General features: G+C 41.8%; 1 protein-coding gene across 4 annotated transcripts in view; it reads left to right on the top strand.

Annotated features, from left to right (window-relative positions):
* The first annotated feature begins 2,264 nt into the window (after positions 1 to 2,264).
* The window catches only part of LOC117461165 (zinc finger protein 516-like), a 48,703-nt gene continuing 26,993 nt past the window's right edge, over positions 2,265 to 23,974 (top strand). For 3 of the 4 annotated variants that reach the window (XM_034102935.2, XM_034102936.2, XM_034102933.2), the window contains exon 1: positions 4,777 to 4,998. The gene's annotated coding sequence lies outside the window, so the exon portion shown is untranslated. Of the gene's footprint in view, positions 2,342 to 4,776; positions 4,999 to 23,974 lie in introns of those variants that run through there. The other variant, XM_034102934.2, reaches the window with a different exon arrangement.

The raw sequence follows: 23,974 nt of genomic DNA, 5'->3' as shown, positions 1-23,974 counted from the left end.
TAAAAAATCTTTACATTTGTGTTAATTTGTGGAGATATCCTGTTGAACTACGTATAATTATCATCGACATGTGTTTGCCCAAAAATCTTTTTTTTGTAATACTCCAACAATCCAATAGAAAGATCCCACTCCATTTTGTTGAGGGAGCCCTTGCGTTGCTAACTTCCGGGTCCACCCACAACACATCCTCACTGCACCACTCTATGAGAACCAATGTAAATGCCAATCCTGTTATTACTCAACATTTATTAATTAATGATGTTGAAGCAAAAATGTCTATTTCACAGCAAAATGCAAGATATAAATGAGTACAGTAGTAATGTTTATGTCTACATCACACATCATATTGAACTGAAAGACAACATTTCACAGATAACTTTCATCTTTATATCTTAAGTTGACATGTTGCATGGTATACATTTCTACATTTTTAAAATGCCACACTTTCACTTGTAGGAAGTACTGTATGATCACAGTACATTTGTACTTTTACTGACATAAATGATCTGAACACTTCTTCACCCACTACTCCCAGTGACGAAACACTCTTCACAAAAGACATTAATCCATAACTATGTAACACATGACCAGAAGTATTGGCAGAGTAACCACAGACCAAACATTTGTACACCTTTGAGGTTTCACATTTACCTTTCCATGCCTTTCTAGATTTTCCAGTCCTGCAAGGGAGTTACTTTAACCCTTTTATGGCTGGCATTCAGCTTGTGGGTCCTAATTAATAAAAAAATACCAGCTCAATTATTTTTGTATAGCTTATTTTGGGAGTGTATCCATTTTAGAGCAATTAGCAGCAACCCAATGGGTCCTAACACTTGTAAAAATTGTTATCATGTCATTGAATGTTGAGTTGAGTTGTTGCTGTTATTTTGTTTGTCATTGTTAAAAGTGTGTGTGTGTGTGTGTGTGTGTGTGTGTGTGTGTGTGTGTGTGTGTGTGTGTGTGTGTGTGTGTGTGTGTGTGTGTGTGTGTGTGTGAGTGTGTGTGTGTGTGTGTGTGTGTGTGTGTGTGTGTGTGTGTGTGTGTGTGTGTGTGTGTGTGTGTGTGTGTGTGTGTGTGTGTGTGTGTGTGTGTGTGTGTGTGTGTGTGTGTGTGTGTGTGTGTGTGTGGAACAGGATTTAGAACCTGCTTGGCTGAAAATAAAGTAGTTAGGCTATAGTCACATTCCAGCTGTATTAGCAATGCAAGGTACACTCTGACAAGAAGAGGTGGTAACAATGTATGACTACCATTTAATTTATTTCAGATATTTCCCATATAAAACACTCATCAGTACCTGCGACAGGACAAAATGAGACAATACGCTGGGAGAATATGTAACAATTAATCCATGTTGGGGGAAAAGGGAGTGGGTTTGTCCATCAACTAGTGAAGAGAGTGAAGGCTCCAACAACATATCTTGTTTCATCCTCAAAAATACACACTTTGTCTATGTGCGTCTGTAGATTTCTCCTAAATTCACCTGAAGTTGGCATTAGAAAATGTCTCATTTGCATATTTAAACATTATATTTCAGAGAAGTTGTTGTAAAAAAAAAAAATGGTCTTATTGTAAACAACCACATGAGATGTTTCCCATACTGTGAGCCAATAATTTCCACTTTAGAAATTATATAAAAATATTCCTATCTAGAGTGGTTTGGGGGGTTGTCGACCTTATTTATATAACATTGTATCCCTAAAAACACACCAGATTTTAAAACGTTTCATAAACACTAACGTTTCTCTATTTAAATTAGCTTTTGTGTTGCAACAGGGTAGAGAAAGGAGACTAAATCCTCAGCTCTATATAATAACACTGTGTTGACAAAGAGTACATTAACATTGACTTTCATCATTGAATCCCCTCGCTTTTTTCCTTGACATCATTTAAAATGTAACCATAACTCTGAATAAGTCGTCACAGTGGACATTCTCGATGCCTTTTCGCACTTTGTGTGACTCCCCAGCAGTATCAACAACTTTTCGCTGATGAGACAATAGCAGATAGTTCCATTTAATGCGGGAGAATCCATTCAGCCGAGGAAAAGGGGTGTCCGGAAATGAAGAAAATAACTCACTACGGGAACTAGCTTACATTAGTATATAAGTATTTACTCTGTTTCAAATCACGCATATGACTCTCTATGTTCATAATCAACACGAAATATATCGGTGATATAACGAAAATCACCGGTAAGGATAATTGCCCACCCCCGCGGGACAAAGTGGACTCGCCCTACTCAATCATGCACTTCAGCATACACTGCAAAGAGCATGCTTTCACCTTTAGGATTGTCTCTGCTTCTTGAAGTCACCCTGGATTATTCTTTTGGATAAAGCAGGTACGCACATCTATTTTCTCTCTTTATATTCGCATACAGACTCAGCAGGAACACCCCGTGTGTTCTGAATGGGCTGTAGGTGGGGGCGATAGTCCGATCTTGATGTATAAATAGGTTTCATGCAGACAAGGGTGTAGTGGTTGATTAAGGACAAATACATATGTTATCACGTCCTGTCGGCGATCATATCACGCAGGCACCAGAGCCAGAAGTGTGTAAAGGTAAACATTTGTAATGTCCATGTTTCATCATAGCAGTTTAAGTATTTATATGCGAGTCACCATACTTCATCAAGCTTTAAAAAACTGCCTTAAGTCCGTTTTTAGAATAAGAACATGTACGAATAACGTGAGAAAAGCTGGAGTCATGTCCTGAGGTTAAACAAACTTTCCACAAGCTTATCTCCTCCTTGAGGATCTATTGTATTTTTTTTTATTTTTTGGAAAACCCACTCAATCACCTCATTCACACAGATTTGTGGTGACAATACGAGTGCGAGTAAAATTAAAAGAGAAACGAAAAGAAGACAGATCAGAGTAGAAAACATCCAAGAGATGGATAAACAGTTCCTCTTTTTTTAAAGAATGTTTCATACACACGGAGGCAGACACTCAGGGCGGAGGTGGACGGTAGGGAGGGGGATATCCATATTAGGAGGACGTGTCCTACATAATAGACATGGCACACAACTGCCACTGAGCAAGGCACAGGTGCCAGCAGCAGCCAGCCAGAACTTCTCTCTTCAATGTCAAATATATGAGGATCTGAAACCACTGGAACATTTATATGTGTGTGTGTGTGTACGCGCGTGTATGTGCGCATGTTTCTCTTCCTTTCAATCCCTGTGCCGATTCAAACTCAAACAGCTAATCTGCATGCGGTGTGTGTGAAAGGAGGGGGGGGGTGGAAACATGTGGCGATGGATGAGTTGAGTAAATGGTGTTGGTAGTGGTGGTGGTGGGGGGTCGTGTGTGAGGAGGGGGGGGGGGGGCATGCATGTAACTTTTTTTTCCCTCCCCAAATGATGATGTACCTACAGGATGTGAGCCTGCTGTTATGGTAAAGCGACACAATAGCTGCGACTCCAGGAGGGGGGGGGGATCCGAGTGACTTTTTCTCTTTAACTCCACTATCAGACGTGTTGCCTTTACGTGCAGGTGACTGGAACGAAATGTGTGTGTGTGTGTGTGTGTGTGTGTGTGTGTGTGTGTGTGTGTGTGTGTGTGTGTGTGTGTGTGTGTGTGTGTGTGTGTGTGTGTGTGTGTGTGTGTGTGTGTGTGTGTGTGTGTGTGTGTGTGTGTGTGTGTGTGTGTGTGTGTGTGTGTGTGTGTGTGTGTGTGTGTGTGTGTGTGTCAAAGTAGGCTAGCGCGATCGCAGGCTGTGCCATTGCGCATGTACGGTGGTGGGACTGCTCAGGGGTATGGGCCGGGGGCAATTGTTCTTCTGGACACTTTAAACACCACACAGACATAAACAAAGCAGCTGATCCTGCTGGTAGAACGCAATGGAGACGAACACATACACACTGTTAAAATGTGAGATGTGTGCGTGCACTCAGGTTCAGTGACAAGGACACACTTTTCTGCTTCTCCTTTTTTGATCCTGTCCACACACACACACACACACACACACACACACACACACACACACACACACACACACACACACACACACAGGGTTTCTTTCCATTTGTGGTGGTGCATTCATGGACGGCTATAAACTCCGGCACTTCGCACCAGCAGACATACTGTGACATGTTAGATGATCACATGAGTTTTGTCATAAGACCCTATTTGAGCCTACCTAGTGCACTTTCTTTTAAGTGAGGGAATTATGGGAAACGGATGATTGTCATTGTGGATTAACTCAGATTTCTCTAAGAAAACATAGGCTAGTTTCAATTTAGGCAACCCTACTATTATATCATAATATTGACACACCCACATATGTATTTAATTATTCATAGCCTACTGTATGTTTATCGTTATTCCAGTTTGTTCATAATAATCACAGTTATCGTAAAACTTTTTCAATAGAGATGTATTCGATTCAACTACAAAAACAACTTAATGTTTATGTTCACTAACAATTACTTTGCCTACTATACATTTCATTCATGTAACAGAGTCGAAAGTGATATCTCAATATCAAATATAACAAATATAATGTTGGTCATTTTTGTAAATTAAACGAGATTAAAATAGCTGAGCTTTTTTTTTTAATCGACTAATCTGAATCGCGACATTTCCCGACAACACCTGAAGGCAGCAGCAGTGAAACGACAAGAGACAGGAGAGAGAGAGAGAGAGAGAGAGAGAGAGAGAGAGAGAGAGAGAGAGAGAGAGAGAGAGAGAGAGAGAGAGAGAGAGAGAGAGAGAGAGAGAGAGAGAGAGAGAGAGAGAGAGAGAGAGAGAGAAACCTGTACTGCTCTATAACACAAGGAGATAGGAATTCGCCAGAGATAATAATAATAATATTTCCACACGGTTTTTTTTGCCGAGTTGAACTCCGGGTCGCTGTTGACAGGCGCCGCACCGGCACACACCGCGGCTCTCCTCTCTATCTCTGCCGGAGCTGGACTCTTTTATATATTTTAACGTTCCGAGAGCTGCACCGGTCCCTTTTTTGAGAGTGTTTGTCAGCTGTGTTTCTAACTGGTAAGGAAGTGACTGTATAATTATCATTGTTTGTTCTTTTGGAGGGTGCGTTCGTCGGGCTTCTGCTAGTCCAATCTTTACCGACTCTTTGGGCTTTAACACAGTCATTTCCTTTAGGAGTGGACTGATTAAGAAACGGGGCAGTACAAGTATAAGGGTATTTTTAAGGAATGTAAGACTGATAACAGAGTGAAACCTTGCGAAAAAGATGATACTAAGGAAGGGTAGTATATTAACATTAAGTTATTAAAGGGATATTGAGGGCGGTGTAACATATAAATCATAAAGTAGCATACGATACGAGCGATATGAACTTACTAACCAGCAGCAGGAATCCCTAAGTGACAATTAAAGGTGATAATAGGAGCACACAATCCATAAAGGTCAACATAAAAGCTATTAAAGATACCTATTAGTGGTGTCTTAAACTAAAGGACGGGATTGTCATAGTGATCCCCCCTCAGGGGCTGAGTGAAGTATCGGAGGATATAGTTATGTAAAAGCAGTTTGCAGTGGAGTGAGATAGAGAGAGAGAGAGAGAAAAGACAGTGCGCGCGTGCACGTGCTTGCGCGCCCACCTGCGTCAAAAAACATCCTCACTTTCATGTTGTTTATAGTAAAGGAATACAGATAGAGGGGAACACAATGAAATTTAGGCTTATCTGGTGCTGTTGGAATTTTGACTTGGCATATTAGGCTACTGTGGTGACACACACACACACACACACACACACACACACACACACACACACACACACACACACTGATTTTCCTGGTGCCATCTGAGTTTCTCATGAACAATTCCAGTATTTTCTAGATTAATCGTTTGTTGTAGGAGTCAGAAAACTGTGAAAAATGTCCATCCCAGTTTCTCAAATCAAAGCTGTTGTCTTTAAACTTCTTTTGTCACACCAAAACCCACCAAAAATTAACAATATAGAAAAAGAGGAAATGACTTTTTACATATTTAAATAGCTGAAAACGGCATTTTACTCAATTTTTTAATGTAAATTTACTTTAACGATTAATCAATAATCAAAACAAGTGGGGATTATTTTTCTGTTGACTAATGGCTGCTGCTGTACTTGTGCATAGTTATTGAGGGATTTTTAAAGTATGGGTTATGGTGATAATCTCCCAGTATCCAATAGTTATCTTTAAAAAAAAAAAAGTGTGTGCATGGCATCAACAACTGTGAGCTTGCTGTACTTGATGGCTTTCCCCCCTCCGTTGATTTGGCTTTTCTGTGGAGTACTGTTTTTCTCTCTGGTTGTGTACAGTATTTTCTTCTGTGTAAGGTCAGATACAGAGAGACAGATAGGGAGGGAGGGGGATAGGGAGGGAGGGAGGGTGGGAGGAAGAGACGGAGCGTTGTTTTGCAGACAGGATTACATTGTCTCCCCTATTTTACATTTCAGACATTATGTTAAGCAATTCTTCTCGACCCTGAACCCCAAACTGTGTGGTTATACTAATGAACACACCACACAACAATAACTAATGTAACTTCCCCAAATGAACTGTAAGTGGATAAACTGCCCTTAAGAGTGCCACCTGTTCCCCCCACGCATAGAACCAGGAATACAGTTGAAGGTTGGTATGCAAATACATGCCTTTCTTTATTGATTTGTGGTAGACTTTAGGTCATACTTGTTTTTCTGGTGAAGGAAGAGCCACAATATGGGAGTGTTCTTCTGATGTCACAAGTGTCCACACAGTGTCATGTCTGAGATCACTTGTTGAGCACTGTTAACCGAGGCAGAAGAGGAACATGAGCTGTGTTTAAATGTGACATATTGTCAGTAACGTGATTCATGTTGGAATAAGCTTCTACCAGTTTCTGCCAGAGCCTGGCGCAGATGCCTCACATTCACACACGGATCCCTCGAGAGCTCACACATGACTCGAGTGGAGTGTTTTGTAATTGCTATTTACATATAAATGCGCCATACATTGGGCTTCTGTCAATAGGAGTGTTTGTCTTTTGTACGCCTGTGTGTGCTTACTTTTGCGTCCCGGCGCTTATCGTGATTACACTTTCAACTCGACTGTTTATCTCCTTCAAAGACCTGACTTTTTGTTTTTGCAAAGTTCACCACCCCTCCCCTCCCATACTCCACACCTCCTACTTATGTTTTTGTCCTGTACATGTAGGGGTAAAATTAGCAATTTAATTTTCGTTATCGTCTCCCTTCAGAATGTGGAAGTGTTTTATCGGTGTGGTGAGAAACAATGAGGACAAGGCAGGGCTTTGTGGTGGCAGAAATGCATTTTTAACCCATGTGAATGAATGGCGCCTCACATTCCACAGCAGCAGGCCCTACACTGAATGGCAGCACTAACTCGGCTGTTTTCATTACTCATTACTGCCTTGTGCCTTTTCACCATGGACATAGTCATTTACCTTCACCAACTGAGAGGGGGGCGCAACACCATAAAGACTCTGTCATTTTTTGTGTAGGTATTATGACACTGAGCTTGGCAAAACAGTTTTTCTACATTTTCAAAACAATTCTTCTAATTGATAAGTAACGGGTGCTGTTGATTTTCTCCATACTCTGCTTTTAATATTAAATCTGCGTAATCCCAAAAATACATGAAACATTTTGCTCAAAGTGACAAATCAAAGCAAATGATGACTCAACTTGCAATTCATCACAACTCTACAGAGATGTATTGCCACTTATGTTTTGATGTTCTGGCCGGCAACTTTACACTTCTGATTCAAATGCTCTAACACTGTGGTCCACCTACTCAGAACTAAACATCAGAAAGAACAAGTTAGGAGGTAGAAAACAGTGTCGAATTGAGCAGTTAGAGAACCATATATTTCCCTCAGGAGATGGTGTAGACCAAAACAGAGCGAAAACACGTGGTTTTTCCAATAAGTGAAAAAGAATGCGTAATATGTATCCGCCTGTTTTTCCTTCCACCAAGTTTCATTACAACACGGCCATTGACATACGAATAAATAGAAAAACATTACATAACAGAGTTAATGAAAGCTCATGCCAAATATGATGACAAGTCTGTCATATTGACTGATACTTTGTCATTGTAGCTTGTTTCTGCTGCCCCCAAGTGGCCAAAATATAACTTAAAGAAAAATCTGCAAATGCAATAATCATCTTGATGCCACCCTAAATGCAAGGCATTATCACGACCAGATTTGCATTTACTCTTGTTCAGGTGTATCTCCCAGTTAGTATCTCTTGGTTTAAGTGTGTATATATCCTGTTTTAGCATTAGCACATCTCTGTGTGGTTCCCAGCACCTTGTGGAATTCACGTCTGGCAGAGTTGCAGAGCTAGCTTTGTGCAAATAGGTCTTTGATTGAATCTGTTCAGTACTTGTTGAAGTGTAATTGCTACCCTGCTTTGACTTCTTCATTCTTGCCCCGACTGCTCATGTTGATGTTGTGTGGCTTTGAACAGACTCTGAGTCAGTTCTGCTGAAGTTCTGATCTTCCTTACTATTGTATCAATCACGTCTTTTACGAAAGCAAGGATGTGCCTGCCTTCACAGGTTGTGATCACTGTTGGTGGCATATTACGGTTGGATTATGGAGAGGCTGTTCCTTATTTCTTTGGAAAATGAAACAGAAAATACTACGATGTCTTGTGTCTGTTCTCTGGTGACGGCATTGATTCCCTGCTGCATGGTGGGGGTTTTTACTCTGAAAGGGCAATCTCTCTGCGTTAGCCTAGAAACACCAAGCTCCTGGATTAAATTATAAATGAGCCCTCCATGGGAAACGCATTGCTTCCTGCCTCGGATAATCACAAACAATTTACATTTACTGCGACCATCATCCTAGACATTACCAGTATGTGGATATGTACGTCCATTATTATTTACCTAAACATTCTCGACCATTTTCTTGAAACTTTACCAACAGGTGGGTAGGTAATCCGTCTATTTGGGTCACACCTGCATCCTCCCCACCCATGAGGACCAATAAGATCAAGTCTCTGCCATGCCAAGCAGCCCTGTCCAGGTAGTGAGTCCTGATAGCTGTCTAAATTAGGCCAGGGGGGATTAGGGAACAGGGCCTTGTTATCCTTTGCCTATGGTGGTGAGGGTCCGGAGAAGCATCATAGCATGAAAACATGTTGAAACTGTTGCCTGGCTCAAACTCTCAAATGATTGACAGCTGTGTCAGTTAACAGTCAAATGCAGGCTTTTTTTCAAATGGCGGTTGATGCCGTCCTGTGAATTGCGAGCGCACGGCCAAACAGAGAATTCAGATCAGTGCCTCAAGCACCAGCCCGAAGTTCACCAACCTCTATAGAAAGTACTACGCCCCTAGACATAGGGAGGGGGGTTGAGAAAACAGTGGTCCCCATGGTCAAATTGCCATGAGGTCCTTCAAAGGTTCCTCAGGAAAGTTCAAGTGTGTAAAGACATCTTGTGTTTGTGCATGACGTTTCCATCTTCATGTCACACAAGCAGGTGTGTTGCTTTGACAAACTGCATGGTCAAACTACTGCTAGAATGTGTACCAATAATGTACTCAGCTGTAGGAATGCAGGAACTAAATCAGGGGTGGCCCACACTGAGTGGATGAGAGTATGATATCGAGCCCATTTATCAGAGCAACTGAGGACACTTGCAGGCAGCAGCTCGAGCCTGCAGTGATGCAAGCAGCTTAACAGCTTCTTGACAGTCAGTTCAATTGAAAAGGATGTGTGTTTTTTTTATTTACAGATTGTAGAATGTCAAGAGTTTCAATGTTAGCCCGTTATACGGAACATGCTGCGTTATCCATCACTGGCACTCATGTTGATTTTCCCTCTTACACATTATTGATGATCCAATGAAATAACAATCACAAGCACACAGCGCTGAGGCTGAATGTGCCGGATTCATTAGCAGTGCATATCAGCTTGTGAGCGATCATCGTTAATAGATTTCTGCCTGCGTCTATGAACCCACACTTGGCATTGTTGCTGTGATTGCTGCGGGATTAAAGAAGAGAAATAAGCTTAGCTGGGAGAAATAGCCCAGAGGACCACGTGGCTGTGATCGGGGATTGAGAGGAAGGGAGAAAGAAGGAGGGAGAGAGAGAGAGAGGAGGGGAGAGCTGCCGGGGGAAGGAACAGCACTCTTTGTCCAGCCCAGATGTCACCGTAGTAGACTGCCATTATCGATCCACTGCTTCACACACCCAGCGCACACACACACACACACACAAATGCAGTGATACCCTAATTAGATAGCATTACAATGGCATAAAAACAAACCTGTCAATGGTGTATCATAAACACCTTAAGGCATTGATTCACCTTTTATTTCAATACATGAATGTCTCGATGTGCATACTTAACCAAAAAAACTAATAAAACAAAACACTTTGATTGATGAACAATGAGTTGGACACACAATTAGCATATTTTGACATATTTCAGGGCTGTAACTAATGTCTTCAAACTATTATTTTTCTGTTGATTTGCTTAGTCAACTAATCATTTTTAGCACGCAGACGTTTCCTTATCATTTGTAAAACCAGCCTTTCTTTCCTCTGCATTCTTTCAACCTCAGTCTATTTATCTCTCTGCAAGACTTCCTTTTGACAGGCCACTCGATGACAAAAACTCTGTATGTTTGGCAGGGGTGGCGTCCGGGCCCGGTGGGGAGGGGACGTGGCACCCAAACTTAATCCAAACTCACAGCAGCCCAGAGGGCATTAAGGGTGGGTGGGGGTTGGGTGAGCTGTTTCCCTAAGCAGAGAGGCTCCCCTTAGCATTCACCATTCTGTTCCAGTTCAGAAACACACTCTAAACTGGAATTAAAAGGTTACCAAAAAGTGATGAAGTCTGATACAAAGTTTCGTAGTATGTTTTTACGTGTGTTTAACGCGATAGTAAGGTAAGTAAGGCTTGTCCCCAACTTAAACTCCATAAACATAATTACTAAAATGTTTGATACGAGTTTTCTGTGAAGAGGATGTAAAGAGCATTTCGTTAGAACTTCATTTTGGAAAACAACAGGACTTTTGGGAATACCCCTTTAAAGATATTTGCAATGTGTCATTTCACTTTAGTTTCACTTTGATGCAAATGATGTAACTGCTAACAACTCCAACCATTTATACAAACATTCACATTGTTGTCTGATCTCCCTCGAGGAGATACCGTTGTTGCTCCGTTTGAGTACGAAAACAACTTTAAACACGACACACTTCAAAACATTTCCCCTATCCACCTCAATTGCCCCACATTCCCTACATTCGTAGCATCGTCTATTAGTCCGTAAAAGTCTTCCCTCTCTTTAGAGTCAGAGAGAATGTACACAGTGTGTTTAGTTAGAGCAGATTGAAGGCCAGTGATGTTGCATGTCTGACCAACTTAGGGAAACAAGCTGGAAAAGTCTCCAGGCTACTGCAGCTAATCATTCAGCCCACAGAGGAACTGATCGTTAGGCGCTGATGTCAGCCTAACCTTGCCGCGATGCTTTTTACTGAGTGTGTGTGTGGGGTGGGGGGTAGATGGATTGAAGTCTGGAGTTAATCCTGTCAAAAACTGCTTTTCTGATCATAATGGAGGAAAAAAGACACGAGTCCTTTTCTCCTGAGTTATGGGATAACAGCTAAACGCATCATACTCCAACAACGATTACGTTAAATGAGCAGGACTGTTGTACAACGCTCTCATTGACATGCCTGAAAGTCACTATTGTTACTTCCTGAGCAGACCCACTCATATGGAAATTCAGGGGGCAGTTTTAGTTCTCCTTTGCTGCCAGTTCTCAAAATGAGTCAAGCGAACATATCTGAGCCTTGTTAAAGATAATAGGAACAGCTAGAAAAGCCAGAAACTACACATTTAGACAATGCTTGAGCTAGGGTTAGGGTTAGGAGTATGACGGTCTTTCCCCCTTTGTTCTATGCTACTTTGTAATGGCAGGATGGACAGGCGTTAGGAAACAGGGTATAGGAAGTAATAGTGGAGCTCTGGCAGGGTCAAGCAGGCTTCGGGGTCACTGAGGACAGAGGTGAAGAGGAGGGGGAGGGTCGCCCAAGGGCTAATGAGCTCACCGCAAATCCACATGTGGATCAGAGATACAGTACAACTTCACACATGCATGCAAGGTGAACACATGCAAGAGTCATCTAATGGGAGGGTTTCTACTCGGCAGGAATAACAAGTACAAGCCTTTTCCATCATTTTTTTTTTTAAATTTTTTTATATACTTTATAATCCCCGTGGGGAAATTTTTTCTCTGCATTTGACCCATCCTAGTGTTAGGAGCAGTGTGCTGCCATTTTGAACGGCGCCCGGGGCTCATGTAGTTAAGTTGTGCTATGACTGAGTGATATACATTGCATTACGTTCTTTCAACAAGACCGTCGTTGTAGCCCTTATTCTGTAAATCAGACTGTATTCCAGTGACACAATGGGTGTTTTACATGGTAATGGAGAGTGCACCATTTGTATACATCAAAGTTGGTTGGTTCAAATGCATTGCAAATCTGTATGAATACATTTTGGAGCAGACACCAATCACATTAACATTTTAAGACATTTGGCCATGGCGGAGTCTAGGGATGCTCCGATCGATCGGTCACCGATCGAGATCGGCCGATACTCACTCTCTACCGATCGATCGGTGCTCTCTAAACATGCCGATCGCGAGAGCCGATCGCAAGACGTAAAATACATGACACTTTTCTCTGTGCGCGGCAAAAGAAGCTCGCCACAATGGCTTCACCGGTCTAGCATTATTTTAAGGTGTCTGAAAAAGACAGTAAAATAGCGGTATGCAACGTGTGTGAAGCAGAAACCCTGCAGCTCCGCCCGCTGTGACCGACCGGTGAGCGGAGCAACACACAAGAGTTAGACCTAACACACTTAGCTATTTGATCTACTTCTGGAACAAGCTAAACTAGTTATTATAACTCTCACTGTCGGGTAACTCATTACTGGATCAGTGAGCTGCATGAGATACTGACAGGCTGTCAAGAGAGAGAGAGAGGGGGAGAGAGAGAGGGAGAGAGAGGAAAAGAGAGCGCTTCCGCTCATTTCTCCCGTGTTATCCAAAGTGAATGTAAACTTGAATAATGTACATCATTTGAATGTAATAATTAAGTTGATTGTTGTGTGTGGAAGCTCCAGTGAATGAGCCCCATTAACTGAGTTTTAAACATCACTTTAAATGGAAGATTTAACGTGATGTTTAAATCTTCCATTTAGGCCCCGCCCACTCGATCGGATCGGCGATCGGCCGATACTGATTCCAGCGATCGGCCCCGAAATTGGCGATCGGAGCATCCCTAGCGGAGTCATTGAATTCTTTCTAGTAGGTCATAACATGTTAAATGTTTTTCTGATTGTAGGCTGTCAGAGGAGGTTAGCCACCCATGATATAAAAGTGGGATTGATGTGACTGTGGATGGTGTGTGTAGTTCCAGCTACGCCACCGGGCCTATAGAAAACACCATCAAAACTGCTTGCGACAGAAGCTAAAAAATGCAAAAATGAAATCAATCATTTTTTGTTTGTCAATCCATCCGGCCCTTTTAACTCGGGTTCCATCATTTAATGATTCATTTTAATTAGTACTTAATTCCTTCATACTTTGCATACGGTATGATTGTGAAACAGATATTAAATTGTATTTCATGTGTTTAAAATGCGTGAAAACATCTTAAAACTAAATCAGAGTGTTGGTAATTGAGGCGTTCCTTTCGCTCCCATGCTTTGGACCAAAAGTGGAATTGAATCACTGTATTTGGTGCGTATATAGCCATATAAGGCTGAGTGCCTGAGTGCCTTGTTTTATCAGGTGTATTTACCCAGAAACACCAGATTCGTAACCTTGCCTGGATTTGCCTGTTCTGCTGCTCTTTCCAACTACCTCAGCTCCCAGCTGCCTCTCTGTCTGTCTATTGCTCGGGGGCCTTGCAGTCAACTACACAGGGAAGAAGAGACCAAAGACAGGGTGCTTTTTAGTCTCGCCCTACCACCTCTCCACCACCACCACAACACACACAGCCCCAAATCCACTAACAGCAAAACCACCACCACCTTTTTCCATTGGCTCTTGATGTTTTGTAAAGAATCCCCCAGCACACCCCCAACCTCCCTTCAGCAATCCCCCTGGCCTCAGTGCCCTGTTCCCACATTGTATCCAGATGTGACGAGGATAGTTGAGGGGAGGAAGGTAGGGCCCCCTGGTAGTGCCCCCGTTCCACCCCCAGCCAACCCCCAACCCACCATCCTGGCTAAACACATCTCCACACTGGAGGAAGCTCCAAACTAATGATCTGTTACTTTCTGCTATAGCAAATAGTAGATCCTACTATTCTATGTTGTATACCATATAGTATATATTTTTGAATTTGAAGTGTGAAAAAGACATTTTACAAACCAAACAACCAATATGTAGTTGTAGCTCTTTAGGGCAACATACAGCATCATAACCTACTTTACCCTTAAGCTAAAAACAGGGGAAGAGATACAAATCTGTTGCTCCTGAGGCCAACTGGCCGTGATCGTCTAATCCCCGGGCCGTAGAACTCTATTTAAAGAGCCACTAATCCCATCAGATTATACCTGACCAACTCCTTGAAATTACCCAATTAATCTCTTTTAACAATGGTCACAAAGCCCATCTCCCCCCTAAAAACAAAACCTGATAAATCCCAAAGAAAAAAACTGACCCATTTTTAGCGGTCTAAATTACTAAGTCTGACACAAAAGGTGGGCTACAGCCTAACTTGGTCGTGGCTAGTGTTGAACATGATTTATCTGGGTTTTTATGCCAGTAAATGCGTGTACTAAAACATAAAGGGAGCTTCTGAATATGGGATGTATATTAGCCACACACTACAGATGCAGCACTGTAATGAAGTTATTTGAGGTTGCTGCCGGCTGCTGCACATATTGCGATATGACTTCTCTCAAGCAGTTGGTGTGCTTAGGTTTAAAACCTGGACAGCAGGCTCCACGGGCATCAGTGTCCCAGACAGATCTGAGGCAGAGGTTTTTGCGCTGTACTTGTTTGTATTAGGAATCATTTTAAGGACTGTTACTGCCAACTCTTAAACTGAAGCTCCAGGGCGCCAAACACATTTTTATTACAGTATATCAATCTTTTAAGTATGTCCAAATAGCCAGTGTGTAAAAGCCCATTCATTAGCAACTCATGCCACACCATTATAATACATCAAGTTTGTTGACACATCCATGTCTATTATGTCCTATAAACATACTTATATTTCTTAATAGCACTGTAATTATACTTATGAGCACTCAATGACAACATATTATAAATCTTCAAACGTCAATTTCTGAAAGTGTTTATTATAATTCTCATAGTAAAAATACATTCTAATGATATAACACTATATTATGTATTACTATTATGCAGTATAATCATATGTCGCATTATAAGTATATTTCATTATGGATTTTTAAAATAGGTTGTATAAAAAGTATACATTTTTTAAGTATTATGATAGATGACCCTATAAGTCATTTAAAATGATGTATAATGATTATCGTTAAAACTAATTATGAATATTTACTTTTAACTAAAGTTACCCATGATATAAGAAGATTATGATTCATTATTATTATTTCTATAAATCATGTTGGGCCTCATAGGAAGTTCTTGTTCTAAAAGTGTGGGCCCATTTCAAAATATCTCATTTAAATCTGTGTGGTCTTCAATAATTCTGCAATAAATATGTTGTCAATGAGGTTGCATTATACCAATGACATCAGATACATAACAGTTGGACCTGATTTGAAATAAAGGGCCATTGTCCTCTTGTTGTAACAACCGCTCTCTTGTGGATACTGCATGACACAAGCTGAGCTCATAATTGCTGCAGGGTCGTATTTACAGTGAGGCTCCTTATCAAACCACATTTGTTTCAATTACAATATGGATTGCTGTCACCATCTCTGTATGCTTTCTTTGTCAGCTAACCCTTTGAGTTCATCCCCACGGCACTATTCCACTCGCTTATCTTAGATTCATACAAATACCTGCCGGTTAAGCAGGAGCCTCGCTCTCTTTGTGTCTCAGGAGTGAGCTGTCTCCATTTTTAGTAAACCCATCCTGCAGTGTTTTAGTCTCGACCCATTTGTGTGGTGTAAAGCTGGTCCACTGGTGCGATGTGGAGAGAATGACAGTGTGCGTAATCCTCTGTCGCTTATTTCTCGTTTAGTTTTCTTTCTTTCTTTTTTCCAACGGTGGTCGGTTGGCCGGCTTAATGGCTGTGTTGCTGCCTGGCTGATGCAGGTAACTCCCTGTTGGAAGAGTCTGATCTCTCCGGGGAAAAGCTACGCAAACAGGACTGCTTGATGCAACATTTGCTTTCTCCTATATCAGTAGGTCCTCTGAGTAAACAGCTCAGCATTAGGGGAGTGTAGAGGGGAGCTTGTGTTGTGTGTATGTTGCACTATTTGTAAAAGGAGCAATAATCTCACCACAAATACTCGAAATCTGCTCTTTATTCTCATCAAAATGCAAACGTCTCTTATTTATGGTACTGCTAGCATTACTGCTAATCAGAGGTCAAAGAAGTACTCATTATTCCCCTAAGTTAAAGTATTCATTTATACAGGAAGTACGTAAGACAGCCACATTTGTTTATGTTTCCTTCATTTACGCAAAAGGCCCTATGATTTATGATCTGCTTGTTTTCTGTATTCTAAACTAAAATACCAAAAGATGCTTCAGTATGATTTAGTTCCATTTGAATAGTTTTACCCACATTTTTAAGATTTTCTGAATATATTTGTGAAGCGCAACTGTTATGGCAAGGATAATCGTGGCTTTAACTTTTCATATTGTACACCACCTATTGCTGATACTGCTACGAAACGGCTACTACTACTACAAAAGCCTAACGTTGGCCGGATTTCATAGTATTAACTATCACAATTTCCTGTTCCGAAAGTGGATCTTTGAAAGAGAGCAGGCATTGCTGTCTCAGATATAGCAAAATCCAGGCACATATCTCCTGCTAGATACTCTGCCAGCAGTGTACACACTTTTCAGTTTGTCCTCAATATCAGGGTCAGTCCCAGAATGACCATCAGTGATTGATTATTGGTGCCGATATTAGCTAACGTGAGCCACTACTGCTGTGTACATGTTATAATTAGGGATGTCCCGATCACCTTTTTTTGCTCCCGATCCGATTCCGATCATTTGATTTTGACAATCTGCCGATACCGATTTTTCCCGATCCGATCTTTATGCAATCCATTAAGAGAAAAAAAAGGTAACAGATAACGGCTGGTCATCCAACGCGATGAATTCAGCTATCTTGGCTGTTATTTGTTTGGCCTTTTCACTGTTCTGGGGCAGTTTCTCTTTCCTTTTAAAAGTCTCTGAAAGTGTCGGTTGTTTCAGTGCCGTTACCCGAGTGGCCGCTGTGTACTCGTCGTGTTGTTGTTGTTGTTTGTTTCTCAGGTAGCGTATTAGATTGGTCGTGTTGAACGTAGCTCTGTTCTTTCCACCACGCGGAACCTCTGCCTTGCAAACATTGCATCTGGCTGTTACACTGCCTTCGTTTTCAATTTTATAATACTTCCAAACTCCTGACATTTTCTCTGTCCCGACTCCCGAGTCACCAGCTGAACGTAGCCTCTCGTTAGCTTACTGCTACTATTAGACACTGCGCCCACTCTGTTGCCAGATTTCAGAGAAATAAGCCACAAGGTCTATGAAAACAAGCCCAAAGAAAGCAACACATACATGATGTTGTGTAATTTTAAACCAAAACTAAGTCCTCAGGATGACTTTAAGACGTGAAATAATAATAATATTTTATAAAAAAAAAAAATCCCGATCCCCGATTTTTTTCTCCCGATTCCGATCTTTTGAAAATCACGTGATCGGCTCCGATCCCCGATCACGTGATCAGATCGGGACATCTCTAGTTATAATAGCAAATATACCAACCTAAAACTATTTTGCAAAAGTCTCCAAAAACATACACAGAGTTGTACAAACCTTGACTTGTCTCCTATGGAGGACAGTTTCCTTCATTTCAAGTAAAACCATAGAAAGTGGACGGGAGGATTTTTTTTACTTGACAGCAATTTGTTACCATTAATATCCCAGTGACATTATGTAGCCAATTAGCAGACAGCTTGTCAGCCTGACATCCATGGCAGTGTGGCTGCTGCATGCTTCCAGATGTGGATCTGGTAAATCCACTAGTGTCTAACAACACAGCAACCGGCGCAGATCGGCTTCTGCTGGCCAGTTTATTGCAAACAGGCGGAGGTGAGGAAGGCTGTTTATTTAGCGACAAGATGCTGGGATCTGCTTTTCTCAGACCCACCTGCACCAGAAGGCAAAGCGAAGCAAAGGAACTGCTGATTCACCTAATGGAGATTCATTTTTACATTATTTTACAATTTGAAGGATTTCATTTCTAGTAGCTGCTTTCATGAAAATCGGCCAGTCTAATCAAACCTCTGTAGACAGCTGTTCTCTGGCTGTTTTTTAAATGGCACTTTGGGCGGATTAGGAGATTCAAACTGCCAACCTCGTAGTGGGACATTTCTTAAAGCTTTACTGTTTTTAAAAACGGAAACATCTCTCAAAACAGAGGGAAAAGTCACATTTTCGTTTCCCACGCAGCCACCCACCCTTCCCCAAACCCAAACCTGATGCACACACACATGATGTGCATACACACGTTTGCTGTGTTGATTGTGGGGTGGAATGTAACTAAACTAGCAGATTGTCTCAGTAGACTATTGTATATATGCAGAGAGAGTGGATCCTGGCCAATTTCCTGTGCTGTGGTTACACTGCAGAGAATATCTGTCATAACGAGGCTTATAGGCAAGTGAGTGATCCAATCATGCTTCCTTTAAGAAAGTCTGAGTGACTAAACACCAGAAACAGATGATACACAGAAGGTCGCATTGGTTTTTCATCGTCTCAACAGACATTGGTGATCAATACCTCCCCAAAAAAGTCAAATGACTCCTGCATGATGGGTATGTTCTGCATCCCACTGCCTCTGTGTCTCTCTTCTGTCTGCCTGGATCCCTCTCAGTCAGCTCTTATTATCCCAGTATATCTCCTGCCGTGCCTTTACATCACTATTTACCACTTATCCTCCCTCTGCTGCCCTCTCTCTCATTATCTGCTCTGCCTTTTCTACTCTCCTTGACATGCTTCTTTCTCCATCTCTCTTCCTCTGCTGCCTTGTTTTCTTCCTCTGTATTCGTTTTCTCCCTTCCACTGGGGTGGGTTAACAAGGCGGCATGATTTCATCAATGTGAATCAGTCAGCCTGATAAGACATGGCCCAGATGGGATCTCCGGCTCTTTTTTCATGCAGCCATCCATCACAACCACGGTAGCCACATAAGCTCCGTCTCACGGTAATGCCTGTCAGCCCGCGTATGAAAGAAATGTGTCACGAAGCTTCAGTGTTCCCTTTAGAGAAACTCTGTGTCCTTTATAACAGACTAACAACGTTTGCTATTCTCAGCTAGCAGCCCCGGTTCCTGTTTGGTGCTTTGGAGTTTTCTCTTATTATCTTTGGCTATGAAATCGTGGGCAGATGTTTCCGCAAACAGACAAACCCCTAGAATATTCCTTAAGGGAATTCTGATGGTCAGTGATGAGTTTGAGGTGACCCTAATTCAACTTTGTGGAATGTTATACTTCCAGATGCGTCTCTTTTATATTCCTATAATAATCCCATTGGAACGTAAATATGTCTCTTGCACATGATATTGGTTTTGAAGGCCTAGTTTGTGGGATTAAGTGGCATCGAGCAGGGAGTTATCAGATTGCATATTAAAGACAATGCCTTGAGTACCTTGAGCCTGCATTATCTCTAATATCCAGCAGGGTGCGACTCCACAGGTTTGATTGCATAGAAGTTTATGAGAAAAGAACCCTACTCATTTTATATATTTAACATTTCCCTGACCATTTTAAGACCTTATAGCTAGTTTCAGTTCCTCTTCAATACAGCATGCTGTTAATTTAACAAATGGTGTTTCTATTAAGAGTAAAATACACAATAAAGCATCAATGCTTTAGGTTTAGGGCATGGCTACATTGTGATTGACAGGTTTTCTGGTTTGAATTGTATCCGTGTTTTTGTCTTTGAAAAGCCCTTTGTGTGTTTCAGTTCATAAAAGTGAATTGCAACATTTGTGTTTAGCACCTGGCTTGATTACGGTAGTTGTATCCATGGATGTATAAAGAGATCTGGATACAGCATTGGAGGAGGGTCTTGTTCATTCCCATAACGGCCCGTCCACACAGCGGCGTGCGTTGAAGCTTCCCGGGGGGCGTGTCTGAAACTCAACCAACAACCAATCACATGAATCTCCCGCCCCTGACACACAAGCAGCGGTTTGATTGGCTAGAGCTTGTACTGGCATATGATTGGAATGGCTGACGTTTCTGCCGAGGCTTCAAAAGTTGAACATTGCTCAACTTTTGCAGCGAGCCACGCCAGCAAAGCTCCGCGTCACTTCCCACAATGCAGTTCGGCGAAAAGTGACATCACCCCATTCAAAGTGAATGGTGAAGCTTTCAACGCACGCCGCTGTGTGGACGGGCCGTAAAGGTTGCTCAGTGGCGCATGAAACCAGAATGGCCTGACTCTCGAGCAACCGTAACCGTATCTGGGCCCATAGAGACGAGCTCACTGGGGAAAAAACTTGATTGGGCTTTTAGCGCATTTTTCAGCTTTTAGACCCTAATGATTTAAAAAAGGTCAATAAAGGGGTTTGTCCTGGGTAATTGATTTAGATTCAAACAATGCCACTGATTTACAGACATCTCTTTCCCAATGTAAGTCAACTGGAGGAAGAATTCGTGGGCCCGATGATGTCAAGGACTGACACGCCAATTATAATACCAGCGTTGGTTTTATGTCTTTACGTATCTTAAAAGTTTCGCTTGGAAACCTCTAAGACAATCCTATAAGGTTGTATAGTATCTATATGTTACCAACATGTATAGTACATGGTACTGCTTCTTAGTGGTATCACACACATTCAATATTCAATCCAGTGTACTCTGAACAATAACACTTTTTCCAGGGGATTCAATTGGATTTCACCCACAGGTTTTTTTTCGAGTTGAGTTTTTTATGATGTGTGTTTTTTTTGTGTTGGCGTGTGTGTTTTGTACTTTACAGCAGTGTGTGTGTGTGTGTGTGAACCACCTCGCAACAACAACAACAACAACTGCCTGTTGGAGCCCACACATTCTCTCTGTAGTAGAGCCATCAGGAGATTTCTTTGGAAACCCTCCCATCCTCACTGCCAGTGTGTGTGTGTGTGTGTGTGTGTGTGTGTGTGTGTGTGTGTGTGTGTGTGTGTGTGTGTGTGTGTGTGTGTGTGTGTGTGTGTGTGTGTGTGTGTGTGTGTGTGTGTGGGTGTGTGTGGGTGTGGGAGTGTGTGTGTGTGTGTGTGTGTGTGTGTGTGTGTGTGTGTGTGTGTGTGTGTGTGTGTGTGTGTGTGTGTGTGTGTGTGTGTGTGTGTGTGTGTGTGTGTGTGTGTGTGTGTGTGTGTGTGTGTGTGGTAAGGAAGAGTCAGAGGCAGATCTGTTGCCCTGTTATGTTCTCATATCTCTAACAGGATGTGTTCTTCAGTGTTTGCCTCGAGGTAAAGACAGGTTGTAAAGCAAGGCAAAAAGCAAGTATCAAACCCAAGTAACCACTTAAATGAGCAGCAAAAGAAAATGCAAACACACATACTATATGCATGCACAGAAAGAAGAAGCTACCAGAGTGCCAATGTAACACCTTATCATGGATTTGTGTTCCTAAAGCACACATTTGTGGTCAGTGAAGCTATTTGGGAATGAGTTGAGAGACACCAAAATCCCCTTTGGTTGACCAGTTAGTTCCATTCCAACACACTTTGAATACTGTGCAGAATAGCAGGTTACTTGTACGTAAAGAACTGCTAGTGTATCATTACTCAAGCTAAATCTTGGATCTTAAAATGCAGGTCAAAGGGTCATCTTTGTTCAATTTGGTATCAGTGTTCTTGCGGTTGAGAGTGCAGGAAGAAATGATGTATTTCATGCAAGGTCGATTAGTGAATGTTTGTGCTATTTTGCTACAGTAACATAACCGGTGTTTGGTAGACTTTGTCTTTTTGCGTCTGTAGATTTCTCAGAAATTCCCCAATGTATGGCATTACTGTAGAATAGATGTTGCCACAATTTGTATATTTAAAACATAAAAAAACCTGAAACTTGTTCTGAATATTGGGAAGTTTTAGGGTGATTTCTTATGGTGAGTTTGGTTTAGCCTACTCATCTATGGTTAATTATACAACACATATCTTTATGACCTTTTCCAAAAATGTGTATTTTTTCATACTTTAGTAGCAAACGTACAAACCTTCCAGTTGCATTACTATCTACATTATGAATGTTTTAACTGAAGAGTTTGTCTATATATATCTGTATTTCATGGCCACATGACATTTCATCCATCGAATTGCGAAGGCCGTTTTTGTAATGGTCTGTTAAAAAAACGGCCCATGCCGAAGAACACATTGGCAGGTCACACTGCAACACCGTATCAAATCCATTTCACCATGTTATGTGTTTGTGTGTGTACACCTACTCACCACCGGGGCATCTTGTTGCGGCGAGCAGCAAATAGAACGGTCGAATGAGAAAGTGTGACGGTGTGAAAACCTGGCGGCCGGCTTTGAGGTCGCCGGTTTAATTACACTTCAGTGAGACTGATTCAGGTTCAATGGTGGAGGTTGTTCGGGTGGCTGCAGACGGGTGGAGGAGCGCAGAGGAAGGGGAGGCAGGAGAGACAGTTGGTCACAGAGAGAAAAGAGATGGAGGACTTTCAATCGAACACTATTACCACGAGTGGCTCTTCTGCTTTCGCCGCTAGTACACCAACAAGTTGCGGCGGTGCTGGTTTCACCTCTGCTCCCGCTGTGTTTCTGCTCCATCCTTCTCCCGCCCTCTCCATGTGTTTGATGTCAACGTGAGAGAATGCTTCGAAGGGAGCTGGTGTTGCAGCCATTTGCATGGAATGAAAAGAAAACAATGAAACGTCTTATCTTCGATCAAGAACAATTTGAACTTTACTAATGACTCGTTTAGAAATTCTTAAATGTCAAGGGGAATGAGCAAGTTGCTGTAGCATAAGCACATTTTGATCCTGTATTTTAGGATCAAGATACTTTGTTTAGTTTATGGCTAGATCAAGCTCTAGGTCAGGGTTACATTTGCATTTCACAGGTTTTTTTGGAAGACCTGCAGTAAGCTGTGTTTTGTTTGTGAACTCTGAGGTAGTGAAGAGATCATGTAATGATGGTTTGGTCTGTGTTGTGCGCTGACAGCAGATCTGTGTATATGTGTGTGTGAGGAATGCTGCTGTGGTGCAGGAGGAAAGGGAGGCGAGCGAGGGGGGGCTCTATGGGCAGGAGCACCCAGGGGTTAACGAGCGGTGTGAGAAAAACAGGCAGAGTTTGAGAAGGAGGGGGGAGGGAATTATACACACGCACGCACGCACACACGCACGTATAGACCCAGAGGAAGCTGAAGTTAGTTGAACCCATGAGAGCAGACAGCTCTTGTTGGCTTTAGACAGAGCTAAATGAAAGCAACAGATATCAGAACTTGTTGATCAGTATTAACATATACCAGTATAAGTAGTACTAGTTTTCCTAGTATTAGAATAGTATATTTTAAAGTAGTAAACAATGCAAAAAGGAATGCATGCAACAGATATATAGTTCCGAAAATTGTGAATCGTGTTTTAAAAGGTGGCTAATTTAGATTATTTAAAAAAATAACACAAACGTATTGAGCCCAGTGGTGGACTAGTACATGTACTTGAGGTACTTGAATATGAAATGTTTCCATTTCCTGCTAATTAATTATTCTACACCACTACAATTGAGAGGCAAATGTAGTCCTTTTTTTTCATTACATGTATTTGATAACTTTGTAATATGATATTTATTATTCTGAAATGGACAAGTGTGCAT

Source organism: Pseudochaenichthys georgianus, chromosome 16, assembly GCF_902827115.2.
Source record: "Pseudochaenichthys georgianus chromosome 16, fPseGeo1.2, whole genome shotgun sequence".
Classification (NCBI taxonomy): Eukaryota; Metazoa; Chordata; class Actinopteri; order Perciformes; family Channichthyidae; genus Pseudochaenichthys; species Pseudochaenichthys georgianus.
Note: the sequence above shows the minus strand (reverse complement) of the source record. Positions and strands in the feature narration are given on the sequence as shown.